Source organism: Callorhinus ursinus, unplaced genomic scaffold (genome assembly GCF_003265705.2).
Source record: "Callorhinus ursinus isolate GAN/ISIS: 27379988/994484 unplaced genomic scaffold, GSC_fseal_2.0 scaffold32, whole genome shotgun sequence".
Taxonomy (NCBI): Eukaryota; Metazoa; Chordata; class Mammalia; order Carnivora; family Otariidae; genus Callorhinus; species Callorhinus ursinus.
The window spans coordinates 6,608,556-6,633,518 of NW_027397094.1; the positions used below are offsets into that span (position 1 = coordinate 6,608,556).

Consider the following 24,963-nt stretch of genomic DNA (forward strand, 5'->3'; position numbering starts at 1 on the left):
AGATTAAAAAGGTGCTCTGTCTAAATTGCTTTTAAGCAAGGAGAAAAGTGAGGAGAGAAAAAACTGATCCATCCCATCCTGAATGTGGGGAACAACCGTTAGCCTTGGCCACTCTAGAAAGTTCTGGGACAAAGAAATTCCTGATTAAGTATCTCTTAACTCACATCAATTTCAAGGCAGTGACACATTATGTCGCCCAAACCGCCACTCAGAAGAGAAGGGGAGCTTCCAGGGCCGGAGTGTGACTGTGGATTTCTGAGACCCCACGTGAGGCCCCCGTGAACCCTCGGAACCATGCCAGACTGCTGGGCCTCCTGGGCCTCCCAGGCAGACCCACCACGTGCCCAACGACAGCATGACAGTACGACAAGGATGTTCAACTAGAAAACACCGGGGATGAAACCTCTACTTAGATCTTCTGACCCCAAGCTCAAGGCATGTCTCACCATATAGGTGGCCCCCCCACCCCATATGACGCTCTGCTGAAAAGCAACCTTAAGGCCAAGAGGCCGAACACATTCACATGCCATCTGCGGGGAGGGGGTGCACGGCAGTTTGTTCCCTGAAGAATAATCATTCTTGGGACACCTGGATGGTTTAGTCACTGAAGCGTCTGCCTTCGGCTCAGGTCATGATCTCAGGGTCCTGGGATCGAGCCCCACATCGGGGGCTCTCTGCTCAGCGGGGAGTCTGCTTCTCCCTCTGCCTCTGCCCCTCCCCATTCCCCCTGCCTGTGCTCTCTCTCTCCCTGAAATAAATTACTTAAAAAAAATAATAATCATTCTTAATACTACCATCAATACTCTAATTATGATTACCAATTCTGTAACTATTACTAGTAATTAGACTTCCCTTTTAAACACAATAATCTTTAATATAATTGTGACATCATACGTATATTTTTTTCTCCCTTTTTTCTCAAAAGAGCACACTGTTGGCCAAGGGAAGCAAAACAAGCATCACCAGAGGCGCCTTTTATCTTGGCCGCAACAAAAGGCAATTATCACTTGCTGTTGAGGATATTTCCTCTCATTTTTGTAGCCAGCCAAGTCCCGTATAATGACACGCACGGCTCTACCACTGAGGACAGAGGCAGCATCAGAACCACTGAGGAACACGTGGTGTCCCCTTATGGCTTAAAGGGGTCCTGCATGCACTGGTCACCACAATCCTGCACAAAGAGGTTTACAGGTATTGATGTCCAACGTGTGAAGGCGCCACATACGAAAGCTTGAAGAAAGTGAGTCAGGGCCCCTGTGCCTGGCTTTCAGTCCCGTCTCCTCCACCCGCCAGCTCGATGAAAAACCAAGAGAACTGCCTCAAGCTGCTTCCTCACCTGGGGACTGGGGAGCACCTGTTCCCAAGGATGCTGCAACCCGCAAGGAGATAGGATGGGTCTCGATGCCTCACACGCCGGGGCACCTGGACCCCAGGAGCACTCACCAGGAGGTTAGGCCAAAAGCTACCCAAATCCAAGGGAAAACACATGACGCTCCTTTGGAAACATCAGTTTTACTCAGAGATTTTGGTGAGGATAAGCATGGAACAGCAGTTGAAAACTTGCTAATAAAACAAACATGCATTTCGAGCACAATGTAATCACAGCATGAATTAAGCTCAAACTCCTATCCTTACTGGTCCAGTTCATTTCCAGCTACACCCTCACTTGTAGGGGAAGGGAGTGAGGGGTGGGCTCTCCTTTCCCATTAAAGGGGGTGTCGGGAGAACAGTTGAGGCTGGTAAAGACTTCAATATCACGGTGAGCCCAGGACACTACCGATGGCCCTTAGCCCAGAGAATTCTCCTCAAAAATCACGAGTCCCAGATTTCCACCCGATCTAGGGACACAGGTAGACGGACATCTAGGCACACGTGGTCCCGTCTACACCACACGTCCTGGGGTCTGTACTCCCCGGGTCCCTCTCTGCCCTGCCCACCCCCACCCCCTGCAGGTGCTGTCAGCAGCGAGGGCCCCCTCCCCCCAACAGTCAGCCCCCACCACGGACTCTACTCCAGCCCCACACTGCAAACACGTGCGGCACCCACATCCTTGTCATGTCGATGAGTGCCTGCACCATTACTAACGCAAAATCAGCTTCCCAGTTCGGCTTGTCTATAAAAACTTAATCGTGGGGCGCCTGGGTGGCTCAGTTGGTTAAGCGACTGCCTTCGGCTCAGGTCATGATCCTGGAGTCCTGGGATCGAGTCCCGCATCGGGCTCCCTGCTCAGCAGGGAGTCTGCTTCTCCCTCTGACCCTCTTCCCTCTCGTGCTCTCTATCTCTCATTCTCTCTCTCTCAAATAAATAAATAAAATCTTTAAAAAAAATAAAAAAAATAAAAAAAAATAAAAACTTAATCGTGAAGTAGATCAAGAAGTGCACAAGCACAGGAACCAGCCTTGGAGAAGGCGCCAATGATCCTGCGTCCCACACTCAAGCTCTGGTGCGCCCCCCACCCACCCACACTGAGCAGACGGGGAGCTTCCTGCCCCTCTTCCTACTGCCCACTGAACGCGCACGTCTCTCCATCCAGCTGGGGGAAACGGGAGTCAGATCTGAACGGCTGGGGTCCAGGGCAGCCCCCTCACTCTGTCCTGGGAGGGCCCCTGGCACACCAGCCCTGGGGAGCCCGGGAGCTGCACCTCGAGCCCACCGAGCCTTCTGAGGACGGCTGCTGCCGCGGCTACCTGAGCCACAACCAGATGGGAGACCCCCGAACCAGAACCACCCAGCCCAGCCAAGCTGCTCCCGACGTCTTGCCCACACACAGACCTTGTGAGATAACCAATGTTTGTCAGTGTTTTAAGCTGCTACATTTGGGGTACCATGTTATTCGGCGACCATATGTCAGACTAGAGAATAATGGAAACAAAGCCCATGCACCTGATGCCCCAGCGGCTGGGTCTGGGGGGTTTTATGGAAGACGTGTGTGCCCCTTCCTGACTCCCTCCATCCACTTCCCTGCACAATTAACCACTAGCCCCAATTCTGGTTTAATTCCTCTGCTCGTCCTTATGTTTTCATCACATACATATTCTCAGTATGCGGTTGCATTTTGCCAGGTTTTAAAACCAATGTAAAGTGAAACCAGAGTGTACGTATTAAGACTTGCCTCTTCTGATGCGGATTCTGAGATTCACCCCGGCAACTCACATGGCCGTGGCTGATGATCACCACTATCTATGCAGTTCTCTCTGTGTGAACAGACCAACAGCTCACCGCTCCATTCCGCCGAGGATCACCTGGGGTTTTGTCAGTTTTTGCTATTATGAACAGCACTATTTACATTCCAGTGCCTATCCCTGGGGCACATACCGCGTTTTTCCAGGGTATACACTTAAGAGAGGAGGACTAAGCTCGGGAGTGCGGAGTGTGCGTGTTCAGCTCTTCTAAGTAATGCCAAATTGTTTTCCACTGTGGTTGTGTACAATGTACCCTTCAGCCGCCTTCCCAGTCTCTCCCAAATAAGAGGCATGCTTGTTTTGCTAATTACCAGCAGAGCTCTCAACCAACAAAAGGGAAAGCTTTTCCTATTTGCAGCATCACTACCGCAAATAAATAGTACTCCAAAGTAGTGACCCAGACAGCTGGAACGTATTAGTCACAGGACATCAGCACAGACTTCAGAATAATGATGCAGACTCAGCCAGCACCACACACTGCCCACGGTGTAAGTCAAATTGGATTTTTAGACCGACGTGAAATTCACAAACAGTTTTTCCTCCTGGTGGACTCACATCTGGGGTCCCACCTTATTGAGCTCATCTCAAACGGAAAAAAAATCAACTCACATGCAACCCAGCCAAATTCAAGATTAAAGCAGCAGAGTGGAATCATTTCAATGAAATCGTGCTGGGTTGTGTTTTTAACAGAGAGCTGATTATGTTTTTAATATTTTCACCTATAAGATGAGACTGTCACGTACCATAACTAATCTTAGGTGCAGTAACTCTACAAAAAATACTTGGGCTTTATTTGGGGGGGGGGGGCTTCATATAAAAAAAAGGTCCCTTTTAGTTTAGCTAACTCCATTTCTTAGGTGGCAACAGTCATTTTCACGATAATTATTTGTATTTCTAGTAAAAACACGCTATCAAACTTTTCCCCTGGCATTCAATTCAAGAAATGAGAAATTCTTCCCACGTGGGTAGGAAGGAGAGAGGAAACGTGACTGTGGGTATCCCGGAGGCTCGCCTCCTATACTGAAAACAATGGCACCAGATGACCAGAATCAGGTCATCTCAACTCCACCTCTTGACGGTTCTTCTTTCTTTACAATCGTTTACCCCTGTGAAGTAGGCACTATTATTACACCCATTATACAGATGAAGGAAGCTCGAGGTGCAGAAAGCAATTAAGTTGTGCACAGTCGTGAAACTGGCGAGCGGTAGACCGAGGACCTGGCCCCAGGCCGTCTACTCCAGAATCCACAGTCTTGGATGCTCCTCTGGGCTCCTGCACTTCAAAGGCCTGCTGTGCTGCCGAGGGGATTACAGAGGCCAACAGGGGGATGCACCCCACATAGGGTGAGCAGCACATCCACGCCTGCCCAGGGAAGGACGACACACCAAGTGCTCCAGCAAGGGCACAGGAGAACGCGGGGAGCCCACTGCAGCCCAACCCTTGCTCCCACAGACAAAGCCTCACACACCCCACAACGGATGACCTGACAATTTGTACAAGGTCATTGCTATACCCTTTTGTTTTTGCTCATATTACAGTTTCCTCTTCTTGTCCTACCCTAAACAGAACAACCTTGCCAACCAGATCACCCTTGATGATATTCGTAAAGGTAAGACATTCTTCCACTGGAGCTGAAATGGACTCTAAGTAAACACTTGGCTCATTCAGCTTATCTTGTTTTTGTTTTTAAAGATTTTATTTATTTGACAGAGAGAGACACAGTGAGAGAGGGAACACAAGCAGGGGGAGTGGGAGAGGGAGAAGCAGGCTCCCTGCCGAGCAGGGAGCCCGATGCGGGGCTCGATCCCAGGACCCTGGGACCATGACCTGAGCCGAAGGCAGACGCTTAACGACTGAGCCACCCAGCTGCCCCTCATTCAGCTTTTCTATTACTGACGTTAGAAAACCTTGGGCACTCATTACAAATAGCAACATCTCTTCAAAGTATTTCCAGTTTCCTGGAAATCATCCCAAATGATCTGGCCAATAAAGAAAAAAACCTGATTAGGGGCGCCTGGGTGGCTCAGTCGTTAAGCGTCTGCCTTCGGCTCAGGTCATGGTCCCAGGGTCCTGGGATCGAGCCCCGCATCGGGCTCCCTGCTCTGCAGGGAGCCTGCTACTCCCCCTGCTTGTGTTCCCACTCTCGCTGTGTCTCTCTCTGTCAAATATATAAATAAAATCTTAAAAAAAAAGAAAAAACCTGATTAAATGACTAGCAAATGACAAATTTAAAAAATTCCAGCAACACAACATATACCATTGCTTACAGCACCCCTTTGTCATACCTAAGGTTAGGTTTTTAAAGTATAAAGTGGTGTCAACCAAATCTGTATGTTTGTAACTACATTAAGAAGTTAAAAAATTAGGGGGTGCCTGGGTGGCTCGGTGGGTTAAGCACCTGCCTTTGGCTCAGGTCATGTTCTCAAGGTCCTGGGAGGTCCTGGGATGGAGCCCCACACCGCAGGTCAGGCTCCCTGCTCAGCGGGGAGTCTGCTTCTCCCTCCCCCTCTGCCCCTCCCCTGCCGCTTGTGCTTGCTCGCACTTTCTAGAATAAACAAAATCTTAAAAAAAAAAGAAGTTAAAAACTTAATTGGTTGATTAATTATGCTATTGGATAAATATAAAGATTGCAAAATGGAAACAAAAAGTATGAAATGTGAATTTTGGAACAGAGCATCCAGGTTAGCCACCAGCAAGCTCCAGGGTCACTGGTCCCTTCTGCATCTATTGGCCGGGGGGGGGGGGGGAGGGGGGGTAGGTTTGAGCAGGGACAACTGCAGCACCACAGGTTTGTCATGCAAAACTGGTCCAATCCCATCTTTCTTGGCCAAATGAGGCAGTCTATTAGTAAGCCACACAGAGGAAACAGAGAAACACATTTCATAAAAGGAAAAGGCTGAATCTTGTGTCGGCTCTAGTATTTGATCCAGAGTGGAGCAGGGGACTGACCCAGGGGCAGTTTTCCAGAGGGAGGTGGCCAGGACAGGCCAGGAACAGCCTCATTCGGTAGGAGGTGTTAGACCAGAAGCTAATGCTAATTCTTTCTCAGTAAATGCCATGGGCCAGACCTTCTGCTGAGCATGCTTCCTACACTCTCCTTCAAAACCCTCACTCAATAACCTTGAGAGAAAATATCGTGAGACAGATCCCTATTTAACAGATATGAACACGGACTCAGTAATTAAATGACTTGCCCAAAGTCACAGAACGAGTACACAGGTCTAATGCCTGGCTCAAAGCATACGGTAGGCATGCAACAAATATCCGTTGAACATGGGGTCTATTACAATCTCCTCCACAATAAGATAAAACACTACTTCTGTCACAAGGATTTTGTGAGGATAAATTGAGATTACATATATAAAGTTCCTCGCTCAGTGCCCTGCCCTCTGGAATCTACTGTAGTATATGGACAACAATGTTGATATAAAAAACTAGCACAATACCAACCTGGAATACAATTATGATCATGACAATGGGTAAAACCAACAGCATAATAGAAGACACACGGATATACATTAGCAGGCAGAAGAAAGGCAAATAAGCCATAAAAAGATACTCAACATCACTGATCATCAGGGAAATGCAACTTAACATCACAGTGAGATACCACCGCACACCTACCAGAATGGCTAACTTTTCAAAACTGGCAACATCAAATGCCAACAAAGATGCACATCAGCCAGGACTCTCATGTATTTCTAGTGGGAATGCAGTGGGTGAAGGGTAAAAAAAACAAACAAACAAACAAACAAAAACAGAACAAAAAAAACCTGTGGTACGCCCATACCCTGGACTAATACTTAGTGAAAAAAAAGGAACAAACTACTAATACACAGAACAACATGGATGAATCTCAAATGCACTCCACTAAGGGAAAGAAGTGAGTCTCAGGAGGGGATAATCTGTACAATCCCACTTACGTGATATTCTGTAATATCAGAACAGCAACAGAGAATGGATCCGTGCTGTCAGGAGTTAGGGATGGGGGGACTGACTACAAAGAGGTAGCACCAGGGGATCTGAGAGGCAGAAGCCACGGGCCATTTGCAGTAGAGGACACGTGGATCAGTGCATGTGTTAAAACTCAGAGAACTAAATGCTCCAAAAGAGTGAATTTTACTGCTGGTAATTTTTTTTAAATAACTGAATAAAATTTTCAAATCACAGAAAAAATTGGTAGGTCTTGGTGAATGACTATTTGATGTCTACTTTGAGGGGAAAGAGGGACACGTGAGGGTCGAACAGCTCTGAGGCTCCTTGCCCAGCTAACAATAATGGAACAGGAGACCATGAAGAGTCCGTGTGAGGACCTCTACGAGGTACAGAGGGGTCAGGAACCTTGGCTTCTGGCCTAACTTCATCGAAGGAGGACTGTGTCAACTTACATAAGCCGCATCACCCCCCGAGCCTCAGTTTACCTACTCCTAAAATGAGACAAAGAAGCAAATGGTCTCTTGATCCTTTCCCACTGCAGACATTCTCAGGTCAATTTGTCTTCAAGTCACTGGGTCTGGGAGGACAGCAGGACCAGTAGCAGAAATACCCACATACAGAAAAACGGCCAGGCATCCGCACAAACTGCAGCAGGGAACAAAATACAGTGAAAACCACTGACGTGTGTGGACAGCAGAGTGGACGGTGGGGAAGTCATCAAGGAAGGGGGCAGACAGGAGAAGACACAGACTAGCGCCCTCTCACATGACAGAATCCGAGAGAAGACAGGTTTCCTCGGGCCAGAGAGCCTGCTACACCTCGAGCACCAAATGCTGGAGGGGTCGAGATGAGGACTGATAAAACAGGCAGGCGTAGTTTCCCTGTAACAACCCACTGCAGAGGCAGCAATTTCCAAAATTTTAGAAATTCTTGGAAATTAAGAACATGATTGTTGAGTGCAGCTGAGCCGTCTTCTCGTCCTGAGCAAGTATATGCAGAGACTCCAGAGTTCTAGAATGGAAGAAACCATTTCATTTTTCAAAGGATTTAACAGAGGGGCGCCTGGGTGGCTCAGTCGGTTAGGCATCTGCCTTCGGCTCAGGTCATGATTCCAGGGTCCTGGGATCGAGTCCCGTGTTGGGCTCCCTGCTTCTCCCTGTCCTTCTGCCACTCCCCTTGCTCACACGCTCTCTCTCTCTCTCTCTCAAATAAATAAAATCTTTTTTAAAAAAAGGATTTAACAGAATGTAAGTACAACTTATTAACGGACTAAGAATTTATTGTTGTCACCGTATTAGTTTGCGAAGCAGGGAAAGTGCTTGATGTCAGTAAGATTCCCCAAGTGACCCTCTGAAATGTGGCGAATCCTTGGGCCCCGCGCAGAGCAGAACCCAGAAGACCACTCCTGGGCCCGGCCCCTGTGGCCAAGGGAACCCAGGCAGGCACAGCCTCTGAGCCTGAGCGCTTCACCAGCACTGAAGGGCAAGCAGGGAAATGGAGAGTATTCCCGCAAAGTTCACACGCAGAACAGTTTTCCAACATCACTCCCTCTGCCAATTCCTTTTTTTTCTTTGGGATTTTATTTATTTGAGAGAGAGAGAATGAGAGAGAGAGAGCACGTGAGGGGGGGGGAGGATCAGAGGGAGAAGCAGACTCCCCGCTGAGCAGGGAGCCCGATGCGGGACTCGATCCCGGGACTCCAGGATCATGACCCGAGCTGAAGGCAGTCGCTCAACCATCTGAGCCACCCAGGCGCCCACTGCCAATTCTTTTTGATGATGACTGCAAAAACATCGCTCTGACACGCCCTGGCTCAGCCGGCTCCGGGAGAGCAAGGGCCTTTGGCTCCAAGTCTGGTCTCTTCCACCACTGATGGCCCCCCAATTTTAGGAACCCTGCTTCGCTGCTCACTTTCCGTTCTGCCCCCACAGGAGGGGACAGCCCCGGGGGCCTCCCTCGCACCTGCCGGGCGACCGCATGTCCAGGGAGGCACCTGAGGGGACACACACGAGGTGTGACTGCCACTGTTCTCCAGGGCTGGGCTGTGACCACATGTCCTGAGTGCACACTCACATCCCCACTGCCCCCCTCCAGCAGCCGGTGTGCTGGGCGGAAGGACCGTGGCAGGTGCAGGGCAACACCCAGCCCAGGCTGCTGGTGGGGGGAGAGAGAGACGGCAGAGACCCTGAGAGAGGAAACTAAGGCAGACCGGTGCAGCAGCAGGCATTCGAGGGGGCACAAAGCTCGGGAGTAAGGAACCACCACCGGGGAGGGGACGGCGGGGGGGGTGAGAGGGACAGCAAGGGACAGACCACAGACACGTTCGACTGAGGGGCTCAGGCTTTCTCCTTGGGGCACGGGGAGCCAGGGGCACATGTGGGCAGGATGGTACCACGACCCCCTCTCCAGCCTGGGAAGAGGACTGCCAGCAGTCGGGTGAGGGGAAGGAGGTCAGGGCAGAGAGCGGACGGCTAGGTGGAATCCAGGCAGGAAGGGGTGCGGGCTCAAGTCTGGACGAATGCATGAGATAATGCGGAGACCAAATGACCTTTCTCTGGGGCATGGAAGGGGACGGGGGTCACGGAAAAGCAACTGTGGATGGTCCCCGGGTCTGCCCAGACGACCAAGAGGATGGTCTTTTCCACTGGAGGAAGGACAGCACTGGTGGGGTCACTGTGTGCAGGACGGCACGTGCGGGGGTCGCTCCGTACATCTGGGACCAACCGCTAAGTCTTAGGCTTCTCCTCACGGAGCTGCTTCTTTCAAATCCCCACAGGCAACAGAACCTCAAAACAGTGCAGTGTCTCCCAAAAACTCAATTCCATGCTCTTAACTTCTCGGCAGCTGAAGTAAGAACGGACCGCACATGGGAGAGGGCAAGTGGCTTACTCCGGGCCACACAGCCAGAAGGGGAGCAACTAAAGTTTCATCCAGGACGGCCTGCTTCTGGAATGTCCGCTTCTCATCTGCTGTCCTGCTCCATTAAGGGCCTAGCGCTGCCGGTTCTGTGAAGTTAGGGCTCAGGGGTCTTGCTCTCTGGCCACTTCTCTTGCTACTGGTGATAAGAGTCCAGGCAACCCTGAACTACCTACTCTTAATCCCTAGGAACGCTGTTCCCACCGCGGAGCTCTGGCTCACCTGGAAAGGCCTGCCCCATCTCCGCGCCCCCAAGTTCAGCCCATCTTCAAGTTCAAGTTCATGGAAGTTCAGGTTCATCCCAAGGGCTACTGTAGCTCCGCACCTGTTCTGGTTTCCGTAGGAGCCATTTCTGAATTCCTCTGCCCCACCTTGTGTCTCAACGCTCAAAGTTCCCTGAGGGCAGTCCTCATTTAACTCACAATTGTATCACTGGCTGAACCCAGCAAGATACTTACCCCTCCTGGAAGGCTGCTGTCTAACAATGTTACCTCTGGGAAGAAGGGCGGAGGGCCCCTGGAGAAGGATACAGTGTTTCTGTGAAGCCCGCCACTCCCCAAGCACTATCCCCCCTGCACCACAGAGCAGAGAACCAGACCCCACAGCCCCCGAACTTCCAGTCCCATGGAAATGGGGTGTTTGTTTAAAAAAAAATTTATACACACACACACTCCCCAAAACACATCAAATATGCAAAATATTTGATAAAAGTGAGGGCTTGGGTATATATATATGTTCATTATATTATTCTCTATATTTTTCTAAATGATTAAAATGTTTCATCATAAAAACATCTAAAACTGCAAAAAAGATCAATATAAAGCCACTATTCTCTGCACAAAGAACTGGCTGGTCAGACTGATTGATCTGCAAAGGTTCTAGACAGAGAAAAACTTACTGTGATCTGCTGTGTTTTTCGCATCATGCGCCACAGCTGTAAAAGCAACCAGAACAGGGGCGCCTGGGTGGCTCAGTCGTTAAGGGTCTGCCTTCAGCTCGGGTCATGATCCCGGGGTCCTGGGATCGAGCCCTGCATCGGGCTCCCTGCTCGGCGGGGAGTCTGCTTCTCCCTCTCCCACTCCCCCTGCTTGTGTTCCCTCTCTCGCTGTGTCTCTCTCTGTCAAATAAACAAAATCTTTAAAAAAAAAAAAAAAAAAAAAGCAACCAGAACAAAAGATGGACATGCACAAATTTAGATGACATGAATGCAATCGAAAAACGGAATGAGGCTTTCAGTCAGCCAAGACCTCCCTCGTGCCACCAAAAAATCCTCTGTTATGGTAAATAATAATAAAAAGAAATGACAGGAAGACATAACCGCTTTCTATTTTTTATAAAGACATTTTATTTTTTTCATGTAAACTACCCCCAACATGGGGCTCGAGCTCACAACCCCAAGATCAAGAATCATGTGCTCCACTGACTGAGCCAGCCGGGTGCCCCCATAACCACTTTCTACTGCTTTCTGTCCTCAAAAAGAAGCCCTAGTAATAGCCACTACCATGTACCCTCTACACCTGCAGCGTGCTGGGCACCGACAGACCCAATCCCATAACAAACCTGTATGATGGGCATTACTGTCCCCACCCCATGGCTGGTGACTGGCCCGTGCAGGCACCCAAACCCGCCTCTGGCAATAATCACTACACCATGATGTATGCCGCCCAATATCCCGTGTTCCCTCATTCATTTCCCATAAACTTCTGCACCACACAAATGAACGAATCTGACAAAATCTCCACTTAGGCAGTTCAGTAAACTAAAAAAAAAAAAAAAAAATCCAAGAAATCACAGTCTTAAGATATACAATCTCAGAAACAGTACCTCCAAATGTTAAGGCAATAAAGAAAACTGAGGGGTAAAGAAAATTAACTGTGCAATCCTCTATAGTCATAAAATAAATACTGCATAAATATTTTAAATCGAACAGCCATATAATTTGAAGGGGCCTTAAAGATGCAACTGGCAACAAATCTGTGAGCCCAAACAAATGAGTTCTTGAAGTCAATTTCTAATACTTATTTTCAAACATATGTTACTGTGAAGAGCGTGCAAATTTGTGTTCTACGCCGAGACAGAGAAACGGGACAGGCCAGAGCACGTGTGAGCAGGCTGAGATTTTATCATTTACTGAATTTTCAAAAACGAAGAAGAGCGTAAAACTTGAAAAACAGGCTACTGTTTATTCCGGGGGGGGGGGCGCTTAACCATTCTGGAAACGAAGTACAGATCAGATGGGAAAGGTCGCCTTTAATCCACATCAATACTTCTGACCCCTAGAGTTTTATTCCTGCAGCAGAAGCCTGGTGCAGAAAATGCTCTGCACTTCCTCCGTCACTCCCCCTACACGGTCTAAGTTTTAGGCACTAAACTGCTCTGACCATGCCTCCCAGACAGTAAGGAACTTTTTGAGCCAGAAACCCAGTAATCGGAGCCCTCTCCCGGCCGGACCCCAGCTGGAAGAGAGGAGACTGCTCCCCTTGCCTGCACACCACAGGGGTGAGGGGCGAACTAAGGGAACATTTCCAAGTACCAGTCAGGCAGAGGTGCCAGGGAAGAAGTCCTTGGGAAGACAGGAGGAGCTCGAAGACCCAACGAGGAAAAAGGAAATGAAAGCAGGATGGTCCAGGAGAGGGGAGGAGGGCGGAGGACCGAGGATCAGCAGCAATCCCAGTGGAGTGGTCTGGGAAGACTCAGATTAGCTCAACACACGACGGAAGCGGCAGACACCGGAGGCATGAACAGTCTGGGGCCATGTGCCATCCTCCTCTTCTGATCTTAACCTCCTCAAGAGTGGGGCCCGCTTTCCCCACGAGGGATGAAGACAGCGCTCACTGGTGTCCCCGGTCCATCAGGAGACACGTGGGCAGGAGCCCCGCCTCTCTGCCACGCTCTCAGCAGCCAAGAGGAACCACGACGACGACTTGCGGGGGGTGGAGAGGGGGGTTCAACCCAGCAGGTGCCACGCTGCATTCAGCCATCAGGCGCGTAACGGAAGGCAGACTTCACCTGTAAACTGTTTGCCCGGGGATCGGAAGCGGTGCGTTCGTTAGCAGCACTCAGAATGTTCGTGGTACAAAAGCGCCCTAATTATCTTTCTTCCCAGACACCTAGCCCTGACGATATATATAGCACACTGAACCAAAACATTAAGGCAGACCGTATTGTGGTTATTTTTTGAAGTAGAATATTTGACCAATTGCCAGAGTGTCTAAGTAAATATGTAAGTGATACAACTGAGTATCAAATGTGCATGTTATGTGTTCTTGCTTCCCTACTTAAATCAAGGCCTTGGGGCGCCTGGGTGGCCCTGTCCGTTAAGCATCTGCCTTCCGCTCAGGTCATGATCCTGGGGTCCTGGGATCGAGCCCCACGTCGGGACTTCTTCCTCTACTCCCCCCGCTCCTCTCTCAAAAATGAATAAATAAAATCTTTAAAAAAGAAATAAAGTTTAAATCACGGCCTTGATATGTAAACCCACTCCACAACTCTGCAATCCACACACACACCCATCAGTAAAAAGACCAAGACAGATGCCAGGACAAGATGAAACAGAAAGAGAGATCCTAGGGCAAAACACAGACTTTCCCCCAACCATGTGTCCACAGTGCGGTCAGTGACCCGGAGGACAGGCCGCCCTCCTCAGACCCGGCCGTGGCCTCAGAAAATGCAGCTGGCGGAAACAGACAGCTGGTTGGATGCTGCTAAGACCACAGCTCATCTCATTTGATTCTTATCAGGCCTATAAGGGTACAACAGGTTTCACTTCTCTTGCCACAGACAGGAAGCTAACCCCAATCTCCCACATCTCCACAAACACACTGCCTGGGACCTGTGGCTTCAGGAGGCCTGTGCCCCACCTCCCCGGCCATGCTCCATCCCCGCGGCCCCCCCAAGTACACACGAACACCAAGAGCTGACACAATGTGAGAGCAAACACCTACGGCCCAGAACCTCTGCTCCCCTCCCAAACACACGGCGGTCCCTACGCGGGCATGCCTGCACTGCCAGGGGCCAGCCAACCGACCAGCAAAGTGCTGAAACAAATCGTTATCTGCGCACCCAGAAAGGCCTCTGCTGAGGACTCTACTGGCCGAGGCTGAGAGGCTGAGTGGAGGGGCCAGCCCCCCATCAGCTCTCCCTCCTGCCACGCAAGACCAATCAGAGCAAAAGACGTGAAAACACCAGGCGCTTTTCCAAGAACGCTGACAGGCCTCAGGAAAGGCTGCTGCCAAGTTCATGGGCAAGGCCGCTTTCATGTAGTCTCTTCCTCAACTGACGGTGGGGGGGTTACATCCCAATAAACCTAAGGTAAGGGGCACCTGGGTGGTTCTGTCGGCTGGGCGTCTGCCTTCAGCTCAGGTCATGATCTCAGGGTCCTGGGATCAAGCCCCGCATCGGACTCCCTGCTCAGCGGGAAGCCTGCTTCTCCTTCTGCCTCTCCCCCTGCTTGTGCTCTCTCTCTCTCTCTCTGTCAAATAAATCTTTTTAAAAATAAATACACAAACAAACAAACAAACCTAACATAAGTTGAAAATATCATCGGGTGAACATGCATTTAACACACCCGGCACTGAACCTCCCAGCTTAGCTAAGCCAACCTTCACTGTGCTCAGAACACTCGTGGGAGCCTGCAGGTGGGCTAGAGCATCGAGTACAGAGTCTATTTGATAACACAGGGCTGGCTCTCCCAGGTAATCTACTGAGCACTGTGCCGAGGTGACAAACAGGACGGCTGTGTGGGGGCAGAGTGGTGGGAAGTGTGCACGTTGTTGACCCTCGTGATGGGGGGTCCGCCTGGAGGCTGCCGCCCTCCATCCCGGGAGAGGATTGTACTGCATCTCGCCGGCCTGGAGAAAACGTCCAAACTCGAAATGCCAAGTGCGGTTTCTACATCACTTTCACATCATCATAAAGTAAAAACATGGTGAGTCGGGGACCTTCTGCTCTCCTGACCTCAGGCAGATGCTACGGCTTCAGCTGAACACTGCTCAAAGTACTTGGGTGTTTTTAGGTCCACGAGGGAAGCAGCTCCTTGACCAAACTTGAGCATCGTGGCCCAACAGCAAAACTGATCACAAGGCACACATTTTTCCTTATTTAAAAAAAAGGGGGGGAGGGGGGCGGGGTGCCTGGGTGGCTCAGATGGTTAAGCGTCTGCCTTCGGCTCAGGTCATGATCCCAGGGTCTTGGGATGGAGCCCCACATCGGGCTCCTGGCTCAGCAGGGAGTCTGCTTCTCCCTCTCCCTCTGCCTCTCTCTCTGCTTATGCTCTCTCTCTCTCTCTCTCTCTCTCTGTATCTCTGTGTCTCAAATGAATAAATAAAATCTTAAAAAGGGGGGGGGAACGCCTGGGTGGCTCAGTCAGTTAAGTGTCTGCTTTCAGCTCAGGCCATGATCTCAGGGTCCTGGGATGGAGTCCCGCATCGGGCTCCCTGCTCAGTGGGGAGCCTGCTTCTCCCTCTGCCACCCCCCTCGCTCGTGCTCTCTCTCTCTCTGACAAATAAATAAAATCTTAAAAAGAAAAAAAAGGCCTTTTTAAAGATAGAAATAAGCCACACCCAAAAGGACAAGTACTGTGCAGTTCCACTTACATGAGGTCCCTAGAGTAAATAAAATCACAGACGGAGAAAGTTAAGAGTGGGTGCCAGGGCTGAGGGGCGGGGGGAACGGAGAGCTAGTGTTTACTGTGGACAGAATCTCAGCTCGTGAGGATGAGGGGGTCCTGGACAGACGGCGGTGGTGGTTGCACAACAAAGTGAGTCCACTTAACACCATGAATGGTCCATTTTCTGTTACGTATATTTTACTATAATTAAAACAAAAGATGTTTATACTCTTTCAAAGCAAATTATAGATTTGGAACATTCTCAGTCATATCTTAGAAATAATAGGCTTTAAGCCTACACAAATAAAATATACATTACCATACACATCAAAAGATACGCCGGAGCTGTCTTCAATTTCCATACTCGGCCAAAATCTTGGGTTTCGATCTGGAAGGCCAAAGAGGAGAATGCTTCTTCAGCTGTTTCTGGCATCCTTGAACTCTTGTGTGATCAGGGCATCGCGCCACCCAGCACGGCAGCATCGGTAACGCAAACCAGGCACATCGTTCAAATATTTACTGTTAGTCTCGGGAAGACTGATTTCCAAAAGTCAGTGAGCGTTCCAGATGAATCTTAGAATAAAAACCTCTTCCACCCAAACACAAACGACATGACACCCAAGGGATTTTGTCCTGCACTTACGACTTACATGAGTACCCATGTACTTCTGCCACGACAAAGATGTACTGAGACGTTCAAAGACAGGATGGAATGGCTGGTTACTGCCTATTTTAAAAGGCTGCCTGAATAAAATTCGAACACTGTCTATTGCAGAGAGCAGAGTCCACAGAGCATGCTGACGGACTTAACAACATTCACTGTTAGAACCTGGGGTGCCTGAGAGAACAAGTATTTCTACGTGGCTACCAGTCCACAGACTCCTCTGTCATTCTTCTCCAGGGAAGATGCTGAAATTGGTGTGCAGGCAGTGAAAGTCGAGATGCAGATGGACATTTGGAAAACAGCTTAGTTATCTTGAAAGCCAATGACACCGCTCCACGCTATGCTTCTAGAGTCAAGGCTTCAGGACCATTTTTCTCTCAACCGGCTGTGTGAGGCAGGAGTCGCATGCCAGAATACCAGGAAAAAAATCTGTATGAAGGCAACAATCTTACTTCTGCTCCTGAGATTATCTGCATAGTCTCTTTCTCAGACACCACACAAGGCTGGGATGAGGGGCCACTTTCCACAACTGCACCCTCATCACCAAGGAAAGTGGCGGGTCCAGGAGTTAGAGAGAGGTCAGTGAATTGACAAAAGTTTGATAAATTGGAGACAAATTTCCCCTCATGGTGCGTTACTCTGACAGCTGGCCAAAACAATAATCATTATTCAAAAATCAACAACACAAATAAACCCTTGCTTGCCCCCTCCTCCCCAGCTGGGCCGTCACCTACCCTGGACCACAGACGTTCACTATGCAGACCACACACTAAGAAATTAAGTTTCCTGTGCCACAGTGCTAACTGTTATCATCTTAATAACATTGTAATCATTTTCATAAAGTTTCAGACTTCTGCTGCATCCCAGAAGTCCCTTCTAGAGCGGTGAGATTTCCTTTTGGCAATACAGGTCCTGTTAACATTCCATCTTTTGGCATTTGGCCAAAATGTTCCTCGCACGCACATCCAACGTTTATGGAAAACTGACGGGGGGGACACACACCAAAATGCTAGCAGTGGTTATGGACAGGTGATGGGATTCTGGATGATGTTCTTTTTGCTTCTGTATTTTCTAAGCGGAGGAGAAACGAGAAGTAGGGGGGAAAGGGAGGAGAGTAGGGGAGGCGGGGTGAGGAGAAGGCAGGAGGAAAGGTTTTCTAAAGGAAAACCTAGGCTAAAAGGCAAATGCAAAGCAGCCTTCAACAGCCAGACCCCAAGGGGCCATTCAGAGGGGCCCCGGGCGACCCATCCCTGCCCGCATCTACCTCCAGCGCACACCTGCCCTCCCGCTGACCGCCTTCCTGAACGTGTTAGCCCAGTCCTGCAGGGCACTCGGCATTCCATCACACGGCCTCGTCGGGAGGTCCATCGCCGGCTGCCCTCTCTGGAGGGCTGCCCTTGAGAGCAGAGCCCCACGCCTCCCCAACCTTCCCTGCAGCTTTGTACGGCCAGTGATGGGAAATGCATACCGGTTTTTACCACAGATCTGCGCAGTGACTGGAGGGGCCAGGGTGTCAGCTTTGAAAAAGGGGTCACGAGGAATCAGGACACCCAGACACTGCGACCCAGACCCCACCAGGCTCCAAGGAAGGATTTAAACTAGGTGATTTCTAAGAACGGAGCCCGACTCCACATGGCTGCCAACACCACAGACAATCGAACGTCAGGGGCAAAGACTCAGAGCGACATGGGGCCAAGAGAGGTGGCAAGTGAGGACCAAAGGCGAGCTGGCGACCAGCACAGAGGACAGAAGCCAGGAAGTAGAGCAGGGGCACCCCCCCTTCCAGAACCACGTGCCACCATCCTTTTCCACCCACAGAGGCTTGCACTATGTGGGGGGGAGAGGATTCTGCAAGAAGACAGCTGAACAGTGGCCATGAGCAGGAAGACACCTCGATGACCAGCTTCCGACTTTCTGGAAAATCGGTGGTTTCGGGTCAGGGGTATGGCTGGTAACAAGCAGACAAGACAGTGGTTCCGACTTTAAAGGGTTTTAAAAACTCCTTATTAAGAGTCATTCTTTGCCCAGTATTTAAACACTTTTTTATGGGAAAGTCAGCAAGGCTTCACTTCTTCCCCCAGGAGACCACAGGCTTGCTGAGGGCAGGGACCCAACCTGCGCTCACCACCGTGTCGCCCGTACCCAGCGGGGCACCTGGCCCACGGCAGCCACCAACCAGGACTTTTGGAAGAGTGTATTTTCTGTAAAAGCGCCACAGACCTCCTTGCACACAACAATGTTTACAGGACATCTTTCTATAGGATTATTCTTCTAGGTAATGTTTTCAAGGGTTGTCTAGTATTCCACTGTGTGGGTATATGTAATCTGTTTAGCCAGTGCCCTAGTATTTGATATCTGGTTTCCACCTTTTCTAGTAGACAGCTCTGGGATGAACAACGGGCTTGAGTATTTCCTAAAATAAACTCCTGGACAGTATGTAAGTACCCATGCCAGCCCCTCTTCAAAGCGACCCTCCACACCCTGATCTCAAAGGACAATTGTCATGAACTTCATCATTTAGATAAACTACTAGGAACTTCTCACGCAGGGGAATCTCCTAAACCAGGGGCCTCTGACATCGACGGCCGAAGTCCTACCTGTCCTCTCCAGACCTGTTTTCCGTCAGAGGTAGGAACCTGAGAGGCAGCACCTGTTCCAGAGTCTCCTGCCCACCTTCTGTGGCTCACCTTCTCCTCTGGCTCCATGGACAATGAGCCACGCAGCAGCGTCACACGCGCCACGCCCCTCCTCCCTCCACGAGGCCAGCTCTGTCCCTTTGCTTCTATCTCTTCCGAGGAAGAACTGACCCTGTCCCACCCCTAAGACAGAAACGTCAAGTCCTCTGTACCCACAAGAGGCTCCTGGCGTGCATCCGCCTCCTCTCCGCGGTGGACCCTTCTCATCAGCCCCTCTAACAAGGGGACAGGCGGCAATAAAGACCCTCAATCATACAGTTTTAAAAAGGGACCTTTCAGTGGTCCTCCTGGTGAATTTCACAAGAGCTTTAGACAGCCTCCACAGAAAAACGCGCCACACCCCAAATAGTAAGTGTGATTTCAGCAGCTCCGTGAACCCACACACGGACCCCGGGGGGGGGGGGGGGGAACCCGGGTCCGCTGCCGGGGCCTTCACGCAGACGGCCTAAGAGGGCTTGAGAAGCCTCCGTCAGCTCCCACCACCCTGCCTCGGTCTCTAAAATCAGAGGAGGGGAAAGCAGGCCCCGTGCAGGGCCCTGTGGAAACTTGGACCGGGGCCCAGCGCACCGGATGGTAACTCTGTAGGCCCTCTCAGAACTCAGGTGTCCCTGCACAGACAGCGGCCATAAAACAAATGTCGAGTCACCAGCCTGTGAACGGGCAGCGGCGCCGAGAGGAGGCACGGCCGAGGCTCTGCCTCCGAGCCCCAGGCACAGTCCTCGGTTGCCGACGTGCTGACTGCGTGAGGCACACTCCCTGCAAAGCTCCGTGCGGCGGAGCCTCTGCTGTGTTCAGGCCCGTCCTGAGCCTCATCGTCCAAGTCAAGCTGCCGTCAATGATCCTGAAGGCTTCGGCCAGAGACTGAGGCCGCCCATGAAGATTTCCACAAAGACGATGACAAACACAGGCCGTTCTGGGCACCTGGGATCTTAGAGTAAGGAAACTGAACTCACAGCCAGCAGGGACAGGGACAGGCTCCGGGACGAGATCCAGGAGACACACAAGCAAAAGGACAACAGTCCACATGGTCAAGCCTCAGGACACTCGGGCCCTCCACATAGTCGAGGGAAGGGCACCCCCCTGCCACCCGGGGAGCAGGAAGGGAAGCCAACGGGACGGGCCAGGGGCCAGGGGCGCGCACCTGACCGGCCCTTGAAGGAGGGGCCATGATTTCCCTCTCACGCGACAGAGCCGGTGCCCAGGGAGGCCTAGAACCTGGCTCCGCTGCCCTGCCTGGCACTCCCCAGCCGCTTTCAGAATCCGGGCTCCGCGCCCCGGCGGGCCCAGAGCTGCTTCTGCGGCACACGGAGTCCGTCAGCGCCTCCCTCCTCCTCCACCTGCCCGCACACCTCAGGAGGAGCCAAGTCCGCTTCTCTGCGCGCCCCACGCACATCCCACCCCGGGCAGACGGCCCCCGCAACGGTCAGCCTGCGATTGTCACCAGGGTGAAAAGCTCTCAGCGGAGCCCCCCCTTTGCCATTTCTCTGGCCTCTGCGGCTGCCCCTCACTACTGCAACAGGGGGACCCCTCAGCCAGCACTCCCCACCTCCTTAGGGGGCAGCTCTGTGGAACTCTGTTCTCCACCCTGCGCCCAGGACGCTTCTGCTCTATTCCGAACCTTTGCTGACCCTGTGACTCCGGGGAGCCCCATTCCCAGCACGAGCATCGTCCATCCACCCGGCCTAGCAGGGGAGCCCCCACCGCACGCACCATCTGAGGCTGGTCATGGAGTCACACAGTGCACCTGATGGGACTTCTAAACGACCCAACATTCCACCTTTTGTACCTTTAACAGAGACAGCCTGCCGGGAAGGGCACCGTCACCGGTGAGGAATCCACCAGCCATTGCTGTTCCTATGGAGTGGTGTGGACACAGAGCTCAGCAGGACAGGGGAGGAAGGCACTGAAGTGAGACTCTTTTCTATCAACAGGATGATAAACACCGGGTGGCGCGGGGCTCGCGAGCCACTGTTTCGGGTGTCGCGCAATCTGGGAGATGACTAGGGTCTGCGAACCCAAGCTCTCCGTTCACGAAGCAGAGGCGAGAGCCGGCCAAGGTCATGGCTTTGGCACACATGGGCCAGCACACGCGGTGTCTGTAAGGGTATCCAGGAAAGGGGGGAGGGGAGAGGGAGAAGGCAGAGGGGAGGCCGACGCGAATGAGAAATGCAAACCACTGTAAACGAACTGAGAGTGGAATTTTGAACTTTACCAAAAACTGTGGGCAAATGAAACCTTGTTTCTAACAAAGACTCTCTCTTTAAAACAGATTCACCTTAAAGATAGTCATTCATCTTCTCCAGGTTTTACGCTCCAGGAGACAGCTAAAATTGAGCCACGTTTTTTTAAAGACAAACTGTCAAGTGTCCCCTAAGACGTCCTATGCGGTCTCCAAGCGCAGTTCCAATTCCTGGTTCCCCTTGGCGGGCTGACCACGCACCGCACGCCTCTTCCTACACTCCCCTCTGTTGTTAGAGTGACCGCACTAAACCTGGCAGCCCCAGAAACAAGGGGAGAAGCTGCACCACTTCCAGCTCCATCTGCACTAGCCTACCATCTGGGCTACCTGCTCCCGTGTGCTATGCACAGGAAGCCCTGAGCAGGGGAGCCTCTCGGGCCAGCCTCCCACCCCTGCCCCCAGGGGCCACACACGCAGGTGCCATGCTGCATGCACCATGGGGTGAGGGTGTTTCTCTGTGCACAGGTCGGCCCCCCCACCCCCTCTAACCCCTCGAGAACCCAGACCACATCTCACTCGGCTTTGCACGTCGCAAGGCTTAAGGAGGTTCCAGCCCTAGGGTCTGCGAACCCAAGCTCTCCCGTTCACGAAGCAGAGGCGAGAGCAGACCCTCAACTCGCGTTTACTGCTAGTGTAAACCCCGGGCTATGGAGAGACCAGACGTCAGAACACCTCTCATGTGGGCTCCCCGTGTTCCCCTGGCAACCCCCTATCCCCTCTGCCCGCCACCTTCCCTCCCCAAGCAATCCCCCGCTGCAGGGTCACGGGAGAGCCCCGACAACCAGCACAGGGAAAAGTCTTCTTCCCAAAGACAATCTACTCATGTGTTCTCCGCTGAGCTGGAAGCTAAGTTTCCGTTTCCTATAAAATCTTTCAAATCTCAACATCTCTCATTCCACGGACATGGTCCCATGGAGGAACCGCAGCCTCTGTTGCAAAACAGAAAACTCTGGCCGTACAAACACAGTTCCTCCTTCTGGGGGGTTTGGACACACACTGGCCACCTTACCTCACCACTGCTGGGGAAGGCGCACGGCCCCTCCTTTTGCTTCCTTTTTTTAAGTGCCTTCCTACAGAGAGGTTTCTACTACAATTAACCCAAATAAGATGATCTTCATCCTCTCCACCATCAGGATACGTATCTTCATACACTTTTAATTTCTCTGTGCCTAAATCTTTCCAAAGGGATAGATGACGGGACAAAGCCTTTCTGTGCCTCTGGCAGGGAGTGAGCAAGGTGGAAAAGAACAAAACACATCAGGGCATCTCCCTAACATGGGATGCACGACATGGCACTTGGCGCTACTAGTGAGTCTCGAATTGCACTCCCGAATTTTCTCCCCACCCCGGGGTACTACCCATTTGGGCCCATGTTGGAAACACGAGCAAGGACAGAAAGCAAATTTCTACCCTCCACTGGCTCAGAGCCCCCTTTGCTGGCCTAGATAAACAGGACCATGTGCGTTCAGTGTTTACTGCATGACGGGGAAAGGATTTAAAATTTCTGCAGCTGAAAACCTTCCCACCTGACCGTGACTAGAAGCAGGAGCACCGGGCCCCTCACTGACACGACGGTTGCTGACAGCAGGAGTTCTCCAAGAGCAGTCGGTCCCAGGCCAGCCGCATCAGCAGCTCTGCGAACACGTCAAGCATGGACGCCTCCCAGGTGTTTGTAACAAGCCTCCAGGTGCTTCTGACACCTGGGGAAACTTGAGAACCTTCCGCCTAGGCCGATAAACCTCCAAGGTCACGGGAATGCCCTACTGGGCTAACCCACATGTCACCACGCTTACCTGATTATGACGGCTACCCACCAACACACCTACACTGGCAGTTTTTACCAACTGGTGAAGGCCCAAACATTACAATCCCTCAGGGCATTCTCCCTACTTTGTGCTCCTCTGTCCTCGTGTCTAAAAAGGGAATGCTAACATCTCCATCTCAGAGGACGGTCGCAAGGGGCAAGGGCTTGGGCAGTCTCTGGCCACGCGGTTAGGCCTCCACAAACGTGAATCCCTATGATTAATACACCTTCGCCAAAAGGTCTAATGAGCTTCCTGCCTGCTAACCACCTGACGTCGACCCTCTCCGTCCCGCAGCCCTGATCGAGGATACATAGGGCCCACCGAGGCAGCACCCAGCTCCACGATCTGTCAAGGATTCGTTCATTCCGTCTACAGCCCACGTGCCCACCGCGAACCTGGCAACCAAGAGAGAAAGTCCATTCTACACAACTGCGTGTCCAACAGGTCCAACTGTGCCTCCAACAGGTCCTTCTGGACAAACGCCACCCGTCTCTGGGCATAAGGCCTGATACACGTCAAGGGAGATACAGGAGGAACGCAACGAATATGAACAAAAGGAGTCATGAGAGTAACTAACGTTTATATCGCGATGACCTTGTGCCAGGCTCTAAGCACCCGACGAGAGTAGTCCTCACAAGGACACCGTGAGACATCGGTGGTTACCACACCCGTCGATGAGGGTCAGGGAACCTGAGGCACAGAAGGTTTACCTAACATGCCTGAGGTCCCACAGCTCCTAAATGGTAAGGCCAAGAGCTGAGCGCACACACTCAGGCTCCAGTCAGGGATCCTAACCACTGTACTACACGACACAAAGCTACCAGTTAGCTAAGCATTTACTAGCCACTTGTTACCACTTTTCCCAAAGCAATTATTTTGAGACACTTAAATTTAGGCACGCGATCCACTGCCACGGGGTTGAATACTAGGCCCTCCAAGCCCTGGACAGAAATGCTAGCTAATGATACTTGGTTTCTCCCTCCTTCTCTCTCCTCTACTCTGATTCCACCAGAGTCATGTCAAAACACACAGAGCAGCATTTCTGACTTCTCCCAACTCCCCTGACACACCACTTAACCCCTGATTACAGACCATCTGTAACACCGAGTTCTCTAATTGTTTCTCCCCCACAGGACTGCCAAAGTCTTTGGAAGTTACCACACTTTCTGTGAAGCCCCACAAGAGTGGGTGGAAGCAACACCTTGCTTGTGCAGATCCAGCGAGTGTTAACACAGATCACTGGTGGGCTGATTCGCCTCACTCTGTTGACACTTGTTATCAATCCCTGGGAAGCAGGATAAAAGCACCCAGTGGACCTACTTAAAGCCAGCCTTAGGGGAGGTCTAACACACCATTCCCCGGACTGGCAACACTGTTTCACAATCTATAGGCCCTGCCTCTCCTACCTTATCCCCTGGGAGCCCTCAGCAGCCCCTGGGAGAGGCAGTTGGGGTCCAGGTTGAAGAAAGAAGCGCCCCCAGGGACAATGAGTAACTGGCCCATGTCACTCAAGGCTGCAGAAGAGAGAACGTTCCGTCCTCAAAGGCCTGACTCTGCCCATCTGAAAGGTTAAGACTAAGGAACTACCCTCAAAGCAACAGGTTTCCTTTGTAAAAACAAAAAACAAAAAAACAAACAACAACAAAACCCACCATCACCATGACAGAAAATGTTAAATTCTGTTAAAAAGTCATTTGTAAAAGATGAGATAACCATGTTCATGGATAGAATTACAGGATTAAGATACAAAATGTGCCATTTCTCCCCATGTTAGATTACAATGCCAGTCCTATTTCCAGGACTTTGTGGAGAACTTGACAAGTATTCTCAGAAGTCCATGGAAGAAGAGAGGCCCACAATGACCAAGTTCTGAAAAAGAACAGCAAAGGAGACCCTGCCATGTAAGCTGTGAAAGT

At 51.2% G+C, this 24,963-nt stretch overlaps 1 protein-coding gene across 26 annotated transcripts in view; it reads right to left on the bottom strand.

Annotated features, from left to right (window-relative positions):
* SGMS1 (sphingomyelin synthase 1) overlaps positions 1 to 24,963 on the bottom strand; it is a 266,979-nt gene that overhangs the window by 234,785 nt on the left and 7,231 nt on the right. For 2 of the 26 annotated variants that reach the window (XR_012374283.1, XR_012374282.1), the window contains exon 2: positions 15,963 to 16,031. The exons of the other annotated variants lie outside the window; for them this stretch is intronic. The gene's annotated coding sequence lies outside the window, so the exon portion shown is untranslated. The remainder of the gene's footprint in view (positions 1 to 15,962; positions 16,032 to 24,963) is intronic. 26 annotated transcript variants of the gene reach the window in all.